The sequence below is a fragment of the Henckelia pumila genome, chromosome 4, assembly GCF_033568475.1.
Source record: "Henckelia pumila isolate YLH828 chromosome 4, ASM3356847v2, whole genome shotgun sequence".
Taxonomy (NCBI): Eukaryota; Viridiplantae; Streptophyta; class Magnoliopsida; order Lamiales; family Gesneriaceae; genus Henckelia; species Henckelia pumila.
This window is the reverse complement of record NC_133123.1, coordinates 193,469,155-193,486,774: the sequence shown is the minus strand read 5'-3', so window position 1 is coordinate 193,486,774 and position 17,620 is coordinate 193,469,155.

Below are 17,620 nucleotides of genomic sequence, written 5' to 3'. Positions count from 1 at the left end.
GTGTGTTCAAATTGAAAATATTATATATTTCTCATACATGTTGAATTGGAATTGTTTATAAATATTTTTTGTAATTTAAAATGAATATATATGTATATAAATATATTTCAATATTATATAATTTTTAATTTTGTATAGAAATATTGCGATTAGACGATGAATTGTTGATGCTTTAGAAAGAAAATATCACGAAATGATATTTATGTATATAAATTTATGCAAATATTACGGAATTATATTTATATTTAATAATAATATTTCTAGATCTTAAAGGTGTATGTATATAAATTATATTACGGAATTGTGTATATATATCCATATAAATGTATATGTATAAATTTATATTAAACATTTTTCGAATCTTAGATTGGATTTTTAAAAAACCTGATGTTTTAAATATTTTGGAAAGCAAATATTATGAATGGAATGTTGAAATCCTGAAATATTATAAATATTCATGTGTAATTTTAAATGAATATATATTTATATAAATAGATGCAAATATTATATAATTTTTAATTACATGAATATTGCGATTAAATTTAGAAATGAAATTGTTTGTAAATAATCCTCCGTAATCCAAATATGTCAAATATGAAGTAATTGAATTAATAATTTGAAAAAAATATATAATTTTTTATAACAATTTATTTTTCCGGTTTTGTTCACAAAATTTTTGTTTTTAGAAACAAAGTTTTTTGGCGAAATTTTACTGAAAAATAACAAATTTGTTTATATATATAATATAGATGTATTTTCATGATTTGAAAAGTAAATAAATATTAAAAAGGGAATGATAAAATCAAAGAATAATTGAAGTAATCATGTGTAATTTTACATGTATATATATGTATATAAATAGATGTAAATATTATGAAATTTTTAATTACATGAATATTATGATTTAATTATGAATTTTTTTATTTTTGTTTTTAGCACCACATTTTTGACAGGATTTTGCCAAAAAATGACAAAAAATCAATATATATATATATACATATATATATATATATATGTTTGTGTGTGTGTGTTTAATTATATAAATATTGTGATTTAATTTCGTAATCAAAATATTAATAAATGATTTATATTATTGTTAAAACTATAAGTTATTCTATATTTTTCTTAATTTTTAGATTTTGTTGTATTTAAGAAGGGTCGAGAAGTTAGTAATGATTTTGTATAGTTTTAATTAAAGTACTGATTGTGCATGCTTTTAATTTGCAGTTATAGATAGTGATTTTGTATAGTTTTAATTACGGTTGTGATTTCATATAGTTTTTTTAAATACAAAATTATGAATTCAAATATTATGCAATTTTTAATTACGTAATATTGTGATTAAGTTTGGAATTTAAATTTTTTAAAAATCATCCATAATCAAAATATGTCAAATATAAAATAATTAGTTTAATACTTTGAAAAGGTATGATTTTTTAAAATTATTTGTTCCCTTTTTCTTCAGAAAATTTTCATTTACGAATCTTAGGTTGGATTTTTTTTTAAATGTTTATTTATGATTTTTAAATTTTTTTAAAGGTGATATTATCAAAAGAATGCTAAAATTAGAGAATTTAGTTATTTTGTACATTTTTTATCCTAATTTTCTTTTAATATTTAAAATGAATAAAATTATTTATATTTATATATATATAATTAATCAAATTTGAACCTAATAAATATGGTAAAATTGCAAAGGAATAAAAATTCTTACTAATATATATTTAGTTTAAGCATTATATATATATATATATACATACATACATACATACATATATATATATATATATAAATGATATTGTGAGCAACTATCGTGAGCACCTGATGACGTGACATCATGCACATTTAATAGATGAATGACACGTCAGCAGGTGCTCACATGGGTGCTCACGGTTGTTGCTCATAATATCATTTATATATATATATATATATATATATATATATATAATGAATCAAATTTGAACCTAATAAATACGGTAAATATTGCAAAGGAATAAAAATTTTCTGTTAATAATGTTCTATTTCCAATATTCGTGCTCAGTCTTTCATATTATTAATTATAATATTGCATTCTATTTAAGAAAATTCAATCTCCAAAATTGAAAGACTTTTTAAATTTTAAAATAAAATTAGGTAATTATTTCATTTCGTATATTAAATATTCTATTGTAATTTATTTTAAAAATTCAACAACAAAAATTTTAACAATTTTATATATTTTAGCATTTATTTGATAAATACAAATTCATAAAATTAATAAATCTGTATAGAATGATTAAGAAAATTTTAAAATGATAATTTATTTATTATTTTTACTTTTAGTATTTATTTATCTACTTTTTAATGTGATTTTTTAGCAAATAAAAATATTATAAACTATGTAAATTTTAGTCAATTATATCTGTGAAATATCTTTATCTATTATATATATGTATATATATATGGTATGAAAAGATTTGAATGTGTTTCTTTGCATTTAAAATATAAATAGAAATAAGTAGTGTTTTATTCCTTTTTTAGCTAAAAATTTTTGGCGGGATTTTACGATATTTGGCAAAAACTCAGTTATTATATATATATAGATTATTTGAGTTTCATGTCAATTGCTAGGTTTTGAATGTCAACTGTTGTGTTGCGTGTGTTTTTCTAGCGTATTTTCCAATGTACACAATATTTATTTATACAAGATGTCGAGTTTAAACTAAAATAATGACTACGAGAATCTTATTGTTATATTTTGTGTAATCTTGCTATTATGTATAAAAAATTCAAAAGCTATTAAAATAACAGTGTTTTAAATGGCGGTTGCCTCGACCGGTGGCATCAGGCGGCCCCAAGCTGTCCGGCTGTAGTCAAGGCAGTGGTTGCAGGCGCTCGGGTGGGTGAGGCGGATGATGCGATCAACTAAATATAAAAATTCTAGTCAAAGTCAAATAAATTTAAAAACCTAGTCTAAGTCTACCATTTTAAAACCCCTAGTTATTTGAAAAACACTATTCGCTTTCTTTTTGTTTTTACTTTTGCTTCAAGTCTTTTCACCATCAACACGCCGCCACCGCCAGCAAGCCTTTAGGTTTGGTTTTGTATATTTAATATATTTTTCGTTTGTGTTTATATAGTTATTTTCACCTTGTATAGATGATATTATATTTATAAAGCTTTTTATGCATAAAAACTATTTAATTATATATCTTACATAAAAAAATTATGACTATTTTTTATTACATTGCATGACTATATAATCACGATTTCCTACATTCTCCAAGGCAGTAACGCCGCCCCGCCACCGCTTCCGGCATTTACAACACTGATTGTATATAAATATATTTTAGATAAATGATAGTTTAACATTTATGCTCAAAGAAATTAATTTTGATTAATACTTTAATGCCGAAGGAATCAACGTAATACTACAAAATGTATTCAAGTATTTGTTATGTATTAATAAAAATTACATTATAAAATCACATCAACACAAATACACATCTTTTTTTTTTTTTCAAAAAAAAAAAAAAATCACGATGTACTGTAATCACCTCACAAATTGAGGTGCCCCATTCCTAGTATATATATACTAGTAAAAGTAGACCAGTTCACAGGTCGGGTTCGGTCCGAAAGGTTACATTCGGGCCCTAGAACCGGCGGTCCGAGTCCGGGCCAGGTTAATCGCAGGTTTCAGGCGGCCCGAACCTTTAAATTTTTTTTAAAAAAATTATTTTTTACAAATATTTAGAAAAATAAAAAATAAATTTAAAAAAATAAAGTTTGCACAATTAAGCTTATAAAAACTCATCAAATATTTCGTTATTTCGATAAAAAGAAGAATGATTTACATTCCATATTTGTTAAATGAACTCCATTTGACTTTGGGATAATTTCAAATTTGGTCCCTCATTTTATATCATCTTTCTAATTTGGTCCTCCGTTTTTCATTGACCCAATTTAGTTCTTCATTTTTCAGCGTGTTTCTGCAATTGGTACATCCGTCCAATTCAACGTTAAAACTTACGGCTTTGCCTACTTAGGTCATCTCCAACCCATTACGCTATGTTGGTGTCACACTAACTTCAAAATAGTGTAATTTTTGCACCAAATTCAAAACTCATCTCCAACCCATTAACTCTAAATTTTACACTAAAAAGAATATTCTTGGAATATTTTCTATTATTTTATTCACAACAACTAATTTATTCCACAAAATATTTTTAAACACCATAATTAAAATATCAATAATACCTAAAATAATTTCTATATAGAGATTAATTAGAAATATTGATGAATTAAAACTTTAAATTAAATCTATTTTAGGAGATATTTTTTTTAAAATTCTAAAATTTAATTTCGTTATTTAAATACTTAAACTTCTTAATTAATTGAATATAAATAATTAACTATTAAAAACATTAAAATCACACGTAAAAATAATCTGAATAAATCAAAATGTAAATTTAGTTGATTATTGAATAAATTAAAATTTTAAAATAAATAATTAAAATTTTATATAATAATATAATTAAATAATTAATAAAAAATATTAATATTTATTATAATAAAAAATAGAAAGAAAAAACAAAAAAAAATGGTGGGAAGGGATAGCATTGCTACAGTGTTGCACAAAATACGTCAACCCAGCGCCAAAAATAGCGCTGGGTTGGAGCTCCAATCAGGCACCAATTTGGCGTAATGGCGCTGGGTTGGAGCTCCAATTCAAGCGCCAATTTGGCGTAATACGCCATACGCCAAATTGGCGCTTGATTGGAGAAGCTCTTACGCCAAATTGGTGCCTGATTGGAGAAGCTCTTAGCTCATTCAAACTTTACTTCTCACCTCATCAACCGGTCAACTCATCTTCATCAATTTCCCTTCAACCCAAGCAGGTTTTAAAGACTTCCCAGTCAACCCATCTTCAACTCGTGGCTTCCATGTTTCCTAGAATCAATCATTGCTTGCCACTTTGTAAGTATCATTTATTTTGTTTTCATTTTTTGTGAATTGTGTTCTTTTCGTAGTGTAGAATAATTGGTGAAACCATTTTTAATGATGGATCGACTAAAATGTGTAGTCGGGGGCTGTATATGTGAAGCTAGCAAGAACTGGATTCCATGTTAAGCTAAGATGTTTTTCTACATATTCAAAGTCTGCTCCGCATTTTTTTGATGCCGTGGAATGATGTGAAATAATACTTTGTAGGGTGAAGTTTGTGACCACATGTTCGATTACACCTTTGTTCGAGCTAGCAGCTCCCACAGCCCATCGGAGACCAGCCGCAGATCGGATAAGAATAGAGTGCAACAGCTCACATGTCCAGCCAGTCGAATTTTTCACCCAAAAAAATTGAACTCTCGATACCACTGCGCAGCAGAAATCAAGAGCCCGAAATAGGAGGAAACAAGTGTAGATTTGAGCTAAAGAGCCTCGATCCCACGCAATAATTGCTCCAAATCACAACACCAAGTCAATCCACGAGCAGAGAGAAAGAATCAAATAATTTGAATCTCGAATCCTAAGCTGCCAAAATAGGGGCACTGTCGCATTTGGCCGCTGATGGGCCACCACAAAACAAGAGAAAAGAGGGAGTAGATTAGGTTTACAACGTTTAGTTGCTGAAACTTGGTGAAAAATGAAGGACTAAATTGGATCAATGAAAAAACAAAGGACCAAATCAAAAAAATGGTTTAAAATGAGGGACCAAATTGAGAATTATTCCATTTGACTTTTTAAAATTTTTGGAAAGACCCACATCCATCTCTTTCCTTTTTTCTTGATCCTTATATTCATTTCAAAAATGTTGATATAAAAAAGATTAATATAATATATTTGTAGGTTAACAAAAACAATCATATTTAAAAAGTTAATCATCACAGTTTATTTATATATATATATATATATATATATATATATATATATATATATAAATTATTGTAACGATAATGAAATATCTTTTTATTTGAACACGGTTAGAAATAATAATTCATATATGATTAAGATAGTGTTTGAGAGAATTTCTAGTAAGCACTTCTAAACTTTTCCCTAACAAAATTTAAAAATTTTCAAAATTTTGTTAAGGAAAAGCTGAGAATTGCTTTCTAGAAGCTTTTCAAGCACTGCCTAAGATCCAATAAAAATAAAAATCAATGTATTTTAAAATAGTTTCATTTTTTATTTGTATTTTATTTATATTTATGGAAATTAACAAATTTAGTGATGATTTTGAGTGCTTTTTGGCAATAATTTAGAAATTGATTGTGAGCAAATTTATAATCCACGTGCCACTTATATGCATGACATCGAATTTTTTTTAAATATATTATTTTTTAAAAAAAAAAAGACTTGACCCGTCGGGTCGAACCCGTCAAACTTGACGGGTCAGACCCGTAAACCGTAACCGGACCTTCTAATGCCGGTCCAGTCACGGTTCCGGGTCAAACCCATTGAGTAGGTTAACCAAACCGTTGACCTTGGTTTGATTTCGGGTCAGGTCCGGGTTTGGGCCAGGTCTAAATAAGCCACGTGCAATGCACGTGAGAATTATTTTTATTGTCGATAAACGTTATTAAATAAATTATTTATTATGTATTTGTTAATAAGTGAGATACGTTAATTCAATTAAATTAAATATTTTTTTTGAGAAAAACTTGTAATATTTATTGATGAATAGAAGTGTCATGAATTAAAAGTTGATCCACCCGTGTCCGAAGACTCCCAAACACCCAACAGAAAAGTGCAGGAAAAAAAATAACAAATTTTTCCAAGGAGTCCACTTCATTGGCTGATCTCTTAGCATGAAAAAATGTTACATCAGTAAAGCTTGAAGCTAAAAAGCTTATCTCTAGCTCACAAGAACCAACATATATAACCCAAATCACTAGAAGGCTTCATAATTGATTGCACTGCCAACAGTGAATCTGAGAAAGCATGAACTCCGAAAAATCCTTTTTCCCGGGAAACAAGAAGACCCTCTTTTAAAACAAGAAATTCTCCGAGTATTATCGAATCCGGCTTGGTTACGACTTGGCGAAAGGCCACTACAACATGGCTGCCTGGGTTGCGGATCAACCGCCAAAGGCCACATCTGTTAGTCTGCTCGTTGAAATTGGAGTCCACAACTAGTCGAATAAAGCCCTCCAGCGATAATTATAAAATATTTTGCTCCAATGATTAAATATTCAAAATTTTGCTCGTGAAATGATAAAAATAAATTTAAATAATAAATAATATTGTACTTTTTGTAGATTATTCATCTGATTAAGAATTTTAATCAAAGTAATTTTTTTCAGGATCTTTAAGTTGATGTGAGATATGTCATCCATAATGCTTCTAAACTTTTTTTTTTCAAAGTTATTACCTAGCTCGTAGTAGATTGATTAACATAAATATATTTAAAAACTTCAATAATGATATGAAATAATATAAATCTTATAGTTTTGTTAAAAACAATTAAAAATATTCATATCATATATTTGTTGTTTTTTTTTCTGTGCAAGACGGGTAACATCGTTGTTGTTTTGTGCTAAACATTTTCTACTATTAGTCATAAGAAGAAGTATTGAGTAATTTAATAACTAATTTTTGTAAAGATTTATTTTCAAAACTTTAAAAAATTTACCTTCAAAATATGTATTTTTAAATTATAGAAAGCCGCAACTGGTTTATTCATCTTCATCTCTTATAAAAATATTTATTCGTTAATGGCAAGATCATCCTATAAATAATTTTTATAGTTTTTAGCCTTTATGATTAGGAAAAAATAATTCGAATTTTAAATTTCAATGTTTACATTTACGATATGAATATGTTGAGGTGTTATTTATTTATTATTATTTTGGATTAAAATTTGACTTTATTTGAATTGATTTATTTCAATATCGGTGTGTAATTTAATTCGTATGTATATATATACATACTTTAATAATGTTTGAAAATTTGATATTTCTAATATATAATTATAAACTCATGATTTAATTATTTATTTAAATAGACCCTTACACAAATTTTGCGAACGTCGTTGTTTTGAGCTGAACATTTTTCTATTATGAGTCATAAGGAAAAGTAGTGACTAATACTAATGAATAATTTTGTAAAGATTTATTTATTAAAAAATTTTAAAAAAATTACATTCAAAACATGTACTTTTAAGTTACATAAAAGTTACTGGTTTATTCATATCCAACTCTTGTAAAAATATTTCTTTGTTACTTGCAAGCTTCTCATAATTTTTTTTAAAAAAAATAATAGTTTTTTATATTTTATGAGAAGAAACGTTGGTTAACTTTTTTAATTTCAACTTTCATATATATGATATGTATGTGTTAGTATGTTCTTTATTTGAATTAAAACTTGACTTGTGGGGCCCTTAGTTACCCACCAGTCAGATATCCATGTACCTTATTCAGCTTCCCCAAGATAACGGTCACACTGTGCCTTTTTCAGTCTACATCAACTCCCAAATTCATACCTCGAATCCACACAATATCAAAAGTCATCAAAGGAGTCGACTCAATATGAAATGCAATGTCATGCATCGATGCTACATATATTAGAAAATATATGTGTGTAAAATATGTTTTATTTCATGCATCGATCGATGTCATCAAATATCATAACATATCACATATATGGGTACAAAAAATTTCACATGGATTAAATTTTAATATATATCAATTCTACGGGTACAAGTTGTATATTATCCGGTTGTAAATACCTTCTTGGTGAATTACAATGTAAGCTTGAAAATCATAATCCACAATTTATTTCGTAAATCTTAAAAATTTTAAATCGATATAACTCAACAAATTATCCATTCAAATGAATGTAGTAGTAAAAACCCCAATTTTACACATACCAACCAAAGTGCAACTGCATTCCATGTTCTAGGCATAACAATCATTATTTCACATTTAATACTGATTTCACCTATTTATAGACAACGTTTTGATTGTGCATATAATTGTGGAAATTTAAGAATATATATGGGCTGAGTCGATGCAGCCATTAAAGGCACTGACTTGATCCACTCAATGGCTGACATGTGGCATCCCAATTTTGTTTAATAAAAAATTAAAACAAATCCGAAATGAGTTAACTGTGGACCTTTCAACCAACCATGGTTTCCAGGTATGGAGGAATAAATTACATTGCCATGGCATCACCCAAATAAAAAAGACTATGAAGCATGAACATATATATAGATCCTAATTCCTAAGTGGAGCAAAGAGTATGTACAGTGATCGAGCAATAATTACTTGTAAAATGAAAAATTCACAAGCTCAACTCTTTCAATTGATTAATTCAACACAGACAAAAAATAACACATCCAGCTCGAAGATTCAAGGGTTGTAAAAATGGTCGCCGCATCTGCACTTCCACCCGAGTGGCTTGTAATTGGAGTACCTGTTCCCGGCGGACGACGATGCGCCGGGCGAGGACTCGGAGTAATACAGAGGCCATGATTGGGCGGCGTCCGGCTGGATTTGGTTGTGGTTCGGCACCGACGGCATCTGCACCGCCATGCATGGGTGACATTGGTTGCACTTGTTGTGACAGCTCAGCGCGCGAGGAACCCAACCTCGTCTTCTCCTCTTCCACCACAAGATTCTGCAAACAAATTCAAAATAAAACAAAAAAAAGTGGGTACAAATTTTTTGAGTTTCTCAATCTTTTGCTATATAACTCAAGGTGCATGGAAAGCCAAAACCCAATAACCAAAATTATTATACTCAAAATCCTAATTCTTTCAAAGACTTGCCTTGGTCTAACAGTGGAGTGGAAGCTTTGCGAGGTGGGATTTCGGGGCATCCGTCGGCGTTGCCGTCGGCGTGGTGGGCGTTCGGCGGCAATGGGAGAAAGCTGTGAGGGGAGGAAAGTGGAGTGGAAGCTTTGCGAGGGAATTGAAATTTTTGAGATATTTTTGAAATCTCATATTTTAGTAAATTGTACAAACCATGGTTAGTTGAAAGGTCCACGATTAACTCATTCTGTATTTGTTTTATTTTTTTATTAAAAAAAATTGGGATGCCATATGTCAGCCACTGAATGGATCAAGACAATGCCTTTAATGGTAGCATTATATGGGGTCTAGTGAAAAATTAGTGAACCCCATATGTATCGATAAATCTCTACCTTTAGTGAATATTAGTATTTTACCCGTGTGATGCATGAAATACTATTTTAATAATTAACGATAAATATTAGTAAGTATGAAAATTTGAAAAAATAAATAAAATAAAAATTAGCTAAATAGATTATAGATTGTACAATTAGAAAACAAATTCTTCTCACAAAGTATATGGTAACTTATTGTTATTGACAAAAAATAAATATATAAAAAAAATAACTCACCGCCAATAAAATGAGAAAGATAAGAAAAGTGGAATTTAAACTAAATCTTCAATGAAAAAATTAATAATTTTCTTACTTAAATTATCAATTTTGGAGGGAATCTCTTGATACCATTTTTCCAATGTCTAGGAAAAAAAATTTAAAATGATAAGAAATGTGTTAGATTAATAAAACATAAGTAAAAAATTACAACTAATAAAAAACTAAGAAAATAAACCAAAAAATTATATATAATGTGATATATTCATAAAGCAAGAAAGAAAAAACGTAATAAAAAGTTTTGTTTCGTCGATGACATCCACATTCTTCAAATATCTAAAACTCTTGAATTCAAACATTTTCGAAAGAAAAGATCATAAAAAATCTCGCATACATGTGTTTTAATTATATAAATTTGATTTTATGTTTTAGTTTATTTTCTGCAATAATTATGTTTTTAATAGAAAAATAATGAATTTTTTTTAGGATTGGTTACACTTTCTCTATGAAACCATATTTTCATTGTTGCATGTATACGTGAATTCTATAAAATTGAGAAAAATATAAATTATATTGACATTTATAGATAGATAAATATCAATAAGAAAAATATATATACACATTAACATCATGAAATATGTGTTTAAAAAAAATGAAATATGCATTACAACATGAGATCTCCCTTGTTTTGATACGAATATAAGTCGTAAAACCAAAATAATCGTAGCTTAAACACTCAATGCAAGTTTGAAGTGCCGACTTCAAGGATAACTCTAATCAAAATAAAGGAGTCATTTGTGTATTTTGATTGAATTATTATATCATTGTTTTGTATTTGAACACTATTCATATATTACGTATGTGTTCAAATCAAATGATAATTTTCTTGAATTAATATATGGTAAAGTTTTCAAAATTTCATCAATAAAAAAAGGTAAATAGTGATATGATATGTATATAGACACACATACATACACATAAAAATTATTGAACATTTCACACATATATATGGTAAACTAACAAAATTTTATTGGGTAGAATATAAACATTATATATATATATAAATCATTTATGGAATATTTTGCATATATATTATAAATATATCACAATCTGAACTAAGCAAGTTTTCAGACTTATTTAGCTCCATAAAAAATGTGTATATCGTTAATATCTATCTATTTTCTTTTTATAACATAATTATATTTTGATTTGAAAATTGCTATATTGTAATATTTATTTATACAAAACTCCCGCGAGACGGTCTTACGGATCAATTTTGTGAGACGGGTCTTCTATTTAGATTACCCATAAAAAAGTATTACTTTTTATGACAAAATATTATTTTTTATTATAAATATGTGTAGAATTGACCCGTCTCACGAATAAAGATCCGTGAGATCGTCTCACAAAAGTTATACTCATTTATTTATAGTATTAATCATTATCTAGTTTTTAATATTAATTTTTTTGACTAATTAAATTTATGTAAAGAAAGTAAATTTGAACCGATTATTTTTGCACATTATATATATATATATATATATATATATATATATATATATTTGGAATTGTGAATCAATTCTAAATTACGAAAAAGTTGAAAAGAATTTACGTGTATCAATTATATATATAGAATTATTGAATTATTATTTTATGGTTTTATATTTTAAGTATTATTTATATATTTCAAGTATGATCAAGTCGAAATAGTAATATATATATATATTGAAAAAGATTCTCGGTACATTGTTATATTATATTATACTAGTGTCTGTTGTACGCGATGCGTGCATATACATAAATTTTTTATGTTAATTAATTTTCATATTATTTTTAGAATTCACATGATGAATTAAATATTCAAAAATTTGATATTGATAATTATCTAATCTAAATATTTAAAAAGATAGATGAGCGAATTCCTTTTCCCGGCCGACGGTCCTTCTGAATCTGAGCCTCCGGACGGTGGGAAGAAATCTTATGCAGCGGCCTTCCTTTCTTCATCGCCCCGCACTCTTCGCAAAAGCTTCATTGACGGAGATGAGATTCCAATCTCTAAACCGATGGTGCTCTATAAGAATGTACCCGACGTTTTTTTCTCTGAAGATGAGACGGCGGTCATGGGCAAACGACATCCTTACGCTTTGATTGGAAAATTCTCTGAGGATGGCCTTCTCGAGATAATACCCTTAAAGCTTTTTCAGCTATGGGATTTACAGGGCCTTATAGCGTCAAATTCCTGAGGCCAGGTTTCCTCTTTATTGACTTCAAGCTTGAAGAGGACATGATCAGGTTCTGGGGGAAGGGCCGTTGGTTTTTACAAGGTCACCTTATGAGATTATTCAAGTGGACTCCTACTTTTGATTACCAACGAGAAATGTGAGACCCCGTTTCCAATCATCTAATCTCGAATAAACAAACAAAATCAATCACAAAGATCCGCGGAAAAACTAATCAATTTTTTTTTTTAAAAGGGTCGCGAGCCCGCGCCGAGACCTCGCAAAACCAGCACGCTCGCGCCAGGAAGTTGCGCGCCCGCGCCCAAGCTTCACAAAAGCCAGCGCGCCCGCGCCGTCCATTCGAGCTACAGAAAAACCAGGGCAAGATCAATCTTTACAAACTCAAAATCAACAATCCAAGCAACCAAGGTTCAATCCATAGCTCATACATGAAATAAGGGATTCGAAATACCATCAAAACAATTAAAAATACAAGTTCGACAACATAATTCAATCGACTAAACAAAACAATACAAGTCTAAAGGCACAACCCTACGACTCACGGTGTCTCACTTCTATCACTTCCAACTTGACCTAATCATGCAGCTTCTGACTCGATCCTGCCCCACCTGCCGTCAAGTACACATACAAACAAAACGACAGCCGGATAATTCGGTGAGAATATAATTCCCAATAACAGAGACAAATAAAGCAATTCCAAATAATATAACAAATCATGCTATATAAAACCACGAGTCAATCAATTCAAAAGGGCATATCAGCACTCAACTCGAAATGCATTAAAATGCAATGCATGACTTCAAAACTCGGGATTATCTAATCGGATAATCGAATATCAATAGGTATATAGTTGGGATCCCAGGGTCAAGTTTTCACGAACAACTCACCGACACAACCCATTCAGGGTGGATGTCGCTCAACTCAAACCCCTAGACTTCAGAGCAACTATAAGAAGATTCTAGCAATTGAAAAATCTCAAAATCCAAAGCCATTTCAATATAGCTCCCTAAATCGTCTAAGTTCAAAACGAATCGAATCTTCAGCTCAAGATGTATGCAAGTGAAAATAAACTCATCCAAGTAAAAAAAATCAAATAATTCAAAATAGCATACAAGTATGTGATTTCTTTTGGGAACTCGAATTAAATCAAATTCGAGTTAATCGTCCCAATCATTCAATTGTCGTCTTCTTACCTTTTCAAGTTCGTCGGGGATTCAAATCTGAAAATAACAACGAACTCAATCAAAATCAAATCGAATCAAAACAAGCCATACAAGAAGTTCAATACTATACCGTCTTCGATCCTCGAATCGATTCAACTTCCAAGTTCGATCCAAACCCAAATCTTTCAACTCAAATATGAAATGTGAAATACAGATTCGGTATAAATCTTCTAACTCAAACAAAACCCGGAAATCAAATCGAATAAACAATCGATAATCCAAAACTCAATTTCGACGGCATAACGGCTATAAACGGTCAATCCAAAAATCAACAACATCATCAAACAACTCAAACTATCTCATATCATCTTCCAATCCATCAAAAACAACCAAAATCCAACAAAATCCAAAGACCCATTTTTGAATTTAAGCCTAAAAATTCATATAAAATCCAAACTTCGATCTTTTTCCGAACCGACTTTGAATACACGATCTATGCTAACTAAAGAACGTTATACTCGAAAATTATCAAATTCTAACAACCCAACAAAATTCAAAGTTCGTGGATCGTAGCAAAACTTACGTCAGAAAGAAGCCCTCGATGCGGTGATCGTGAAACTCAACTTGGAATCAAAATCTGACGGTCGGATCGTGCGAATCAAACGGATGAAAAGCTTGAGAAATCGCCTTCCATGGCTTTCGGTTCAGAACGTATGAATGGAGAGGGAAGGGAAGAGATTGAGGGAGTGATGGAAGACTTGGTCAACCAAGTTGCATGAGATAATATATATAAAATCCAACTTTGCATTTCGGTCCCTGAAACTCCCAATTTAGTTCAATTCAATCTCGGCTCAATTAAATCCCATCAATTCAATTCTAATAATTAACAAATTTCACTAATCCCAAAATAATTAATTTGAGGGCCTTACAATTCTCTTCCTCTAAGAATCGATTTCGTCCTCGAAATCAAAGCAGTTCAATCTCATAAAAACAAGATAAAGTTCGAAGACTGCTATAGCAATTCTTCTCTCAAAACAACTCTGAAATCGATCGTTTCAAACAAAACTGGCGACTCATCAATTTTTGTCTCAAGATCAAAGAAAATCTGCAAATTCGGTAACAGAAGACGTGAAGTACGTCGAGAATACCCGAAGAATACGGAGAATCAAAGTAGTGGAAAGCAAGAAGAACTGAAAGAGTAAAAGTTGGTAGGCGAGATCGCCTATCTCCTTTTAGATCTCAAAGGAGCTCGAGAGTTCATCGAGACAGTTCTCTCTCTTAACATAATTGCCACAGCCTCTAAACGGAGGAATCTTTTGAATTACTCGAACTCAATGAAAATAAGTACAGAGATCTGCGTCGGAATCGGAATACTTCGTTCATCCTTCTTCTCAAGTCGTCTTCATCTTAGACAGAAAATTTTCATCCGTATATCGAAACTTGAATCAAATCCGATCCCAAGTCAGAGAAATCAGAAAATCATCCCAATTCAACTGGGATTCTCATTCCTTCTCGTACAACTGATTGGCAAAATTGATATCAAGATATTCGTCTGATAACTGTTGTACAAAAACTTCGCAAAAGATAAGAAAACCATCCAGCTAGTGCCAAAATCAATCACTACAGCTCAACATATCCTCTTAAGGTCTATATCGCTTATTCTTGGCTGTCCGTCGTTCTGAGAATAATAACTAAACTCAATTATAATTCAATAATAAAAGTCTCTTAAAGGCTGAGTTCAAGGTGAGAGTTAATTCAAAATCTCATTCTGAAAGGACAGACTTTGACAATTCAACTATCTGAAAATTCTCTTGACAACAATCCCAATCATATCGTCGTGTCTGGAATCCATTCTGTACGAAAACGGAAGCAGACTACAGCTATATCTCGGTTACAATCAGATAGCATCTCCAAATTAGACAGTTCTATACCTTCGACCACATGCCGAACACTCCCAATTCTATTCTGCACGGGTAAACTGCGACAGAGAAAAACAATCTGATATTCTTTCTGACCAACTTCTCAACATCGAGTCGAGTCTGGAATTCATTTTGTCCAGAAAAACAGAAGCAGATTCTGCAATCGGTCTAATAAAACTCAGATAGATTCAAATTTCCAGACTGGTCGATAGCTTCAGAAAGGTATTCGTTGAAAAAGTAATCTTCTTTTCAATCTGACAATTAACTGTACCACAGATAGTCGGTTCCTTCTCTCTATCAGCTATCAAAATTGGACAGACTAGCAATTGCGAAATCATACTTCGAACCTTGTTCTTCATCTGTTACTATAAAGGTCGATTCCTCAATCCTCTGAATATCTTTTGGTCGTTTGAAAGAATAATGAATAAGTGCGAAGTGTCAATCTCAAGGTACTCTGTCTCAATCAAAATCTCTGGCACGACAAAGCAATTACTCAAAACTTGAGGTATCGTCACTGTCCCAAAACTCAGACTGTGCCCAGTTCTGACTCTTCTTCATTAAATTCTCCAATTCGATCTGTTTATGCGCTATCTCCATCTTCTAATTAAATTCTGGCTCAGTTCGGATAAGAGAATTCTGATATACTTCCTATCTGTTCCAGACTCTAAATCAGAAATGCAACATTCATCGGTCGGCGAAGTCAAGGATAGTAGATAAAATAAGAACAGATTCACCGGCTCAAGAGAATAACGGTAGTAGATAAAATAATAATAGATCATTCTGTTCAACTTTAGTTGCTGCACTGTTCTACTTCGGATCATACTGGAATTCACCATCAGATTCTTCATCATATCCAATATTCTCCTCAATCTCAAAATCAGTTCGGTTGCGAAACTCATACTCTGACTTCTCAGTTCAGAAAAACTTCAAAAATTTCACTGGAGATAGAGATGTCCGATCTAACAAACAATAAGATTACTGCCAATTCAATATCATGAATCGAATGTTGAGTCTCATACTGCTTCAGCTGTTACTATGACTGAGCTATCACAGACTTCCTCTGAATAAGAATACCTCCCGAATCTGGATAAGACGATGCAATGCACTGAAGATTATCAGTACAGAGGAAAATAAGAAAAATACTAAAGCTCGGGTCGATCTTTTCTTCATGCCAAACAAACTGATCTCATAAGATTCGGTTCAAGTACAAGTGCATTCTCTGGAGTTAGATGAGAAATTGGCTCCACGACGATAAGAATCTCTCGAAAATCTGCTATAAAACTCAAAATATTCAATTCTCAGGTACAGATGTCGGTTTGGCTTCAATCAAAACAGTTTCGGTCTGGCAATGATCACAGAAATTCCAGATCTAAAATTAATATGATCTAGGAAAAGACATCTCGAAACAATCAAAATTCAGACTTCAATAGCGTAGCATGCAACGTCTCGGCACGCAATTCTGTAAGACCATCCTCCAATACTCTGTATGATCAGTACTATTCTTCGAACAAAACCGAAAAGATCGATAAGAATTTTTAATTCCATCTAAATACCTCTGATAGATTCAATTCAAAAGATCTACAATATTGTAGACGAGTTTCACTACAAACGGTACGACCAAACTCCAAAGCAGTCATACCTCGATCCAAGTTCAGTCTTCAGTACTTCTTTCTATCCAACTCTCAGCTGATCATGTATGATCTCAAGTCATTGCTGAATCTAACCTCATGACTCAGAGGTAATCCAAAAATCTCATCTGGATGATAACAACAACTCTCTAACCACTGGTTTATCAACCAATTCAGGCTAGATTCTAGGACATCAGCGGAGGATTTTCGTTCATCTATTGACTCGGATCTGAATCTGTCAACTTCCTGAAACAATCCACAGTAGTCATGTACTAAATAAAGCAACTAACAGACAGTCAAATCACAATCTGATAACTGAAGTACGATACTGCTCAGTTACAATCAAATCAAAA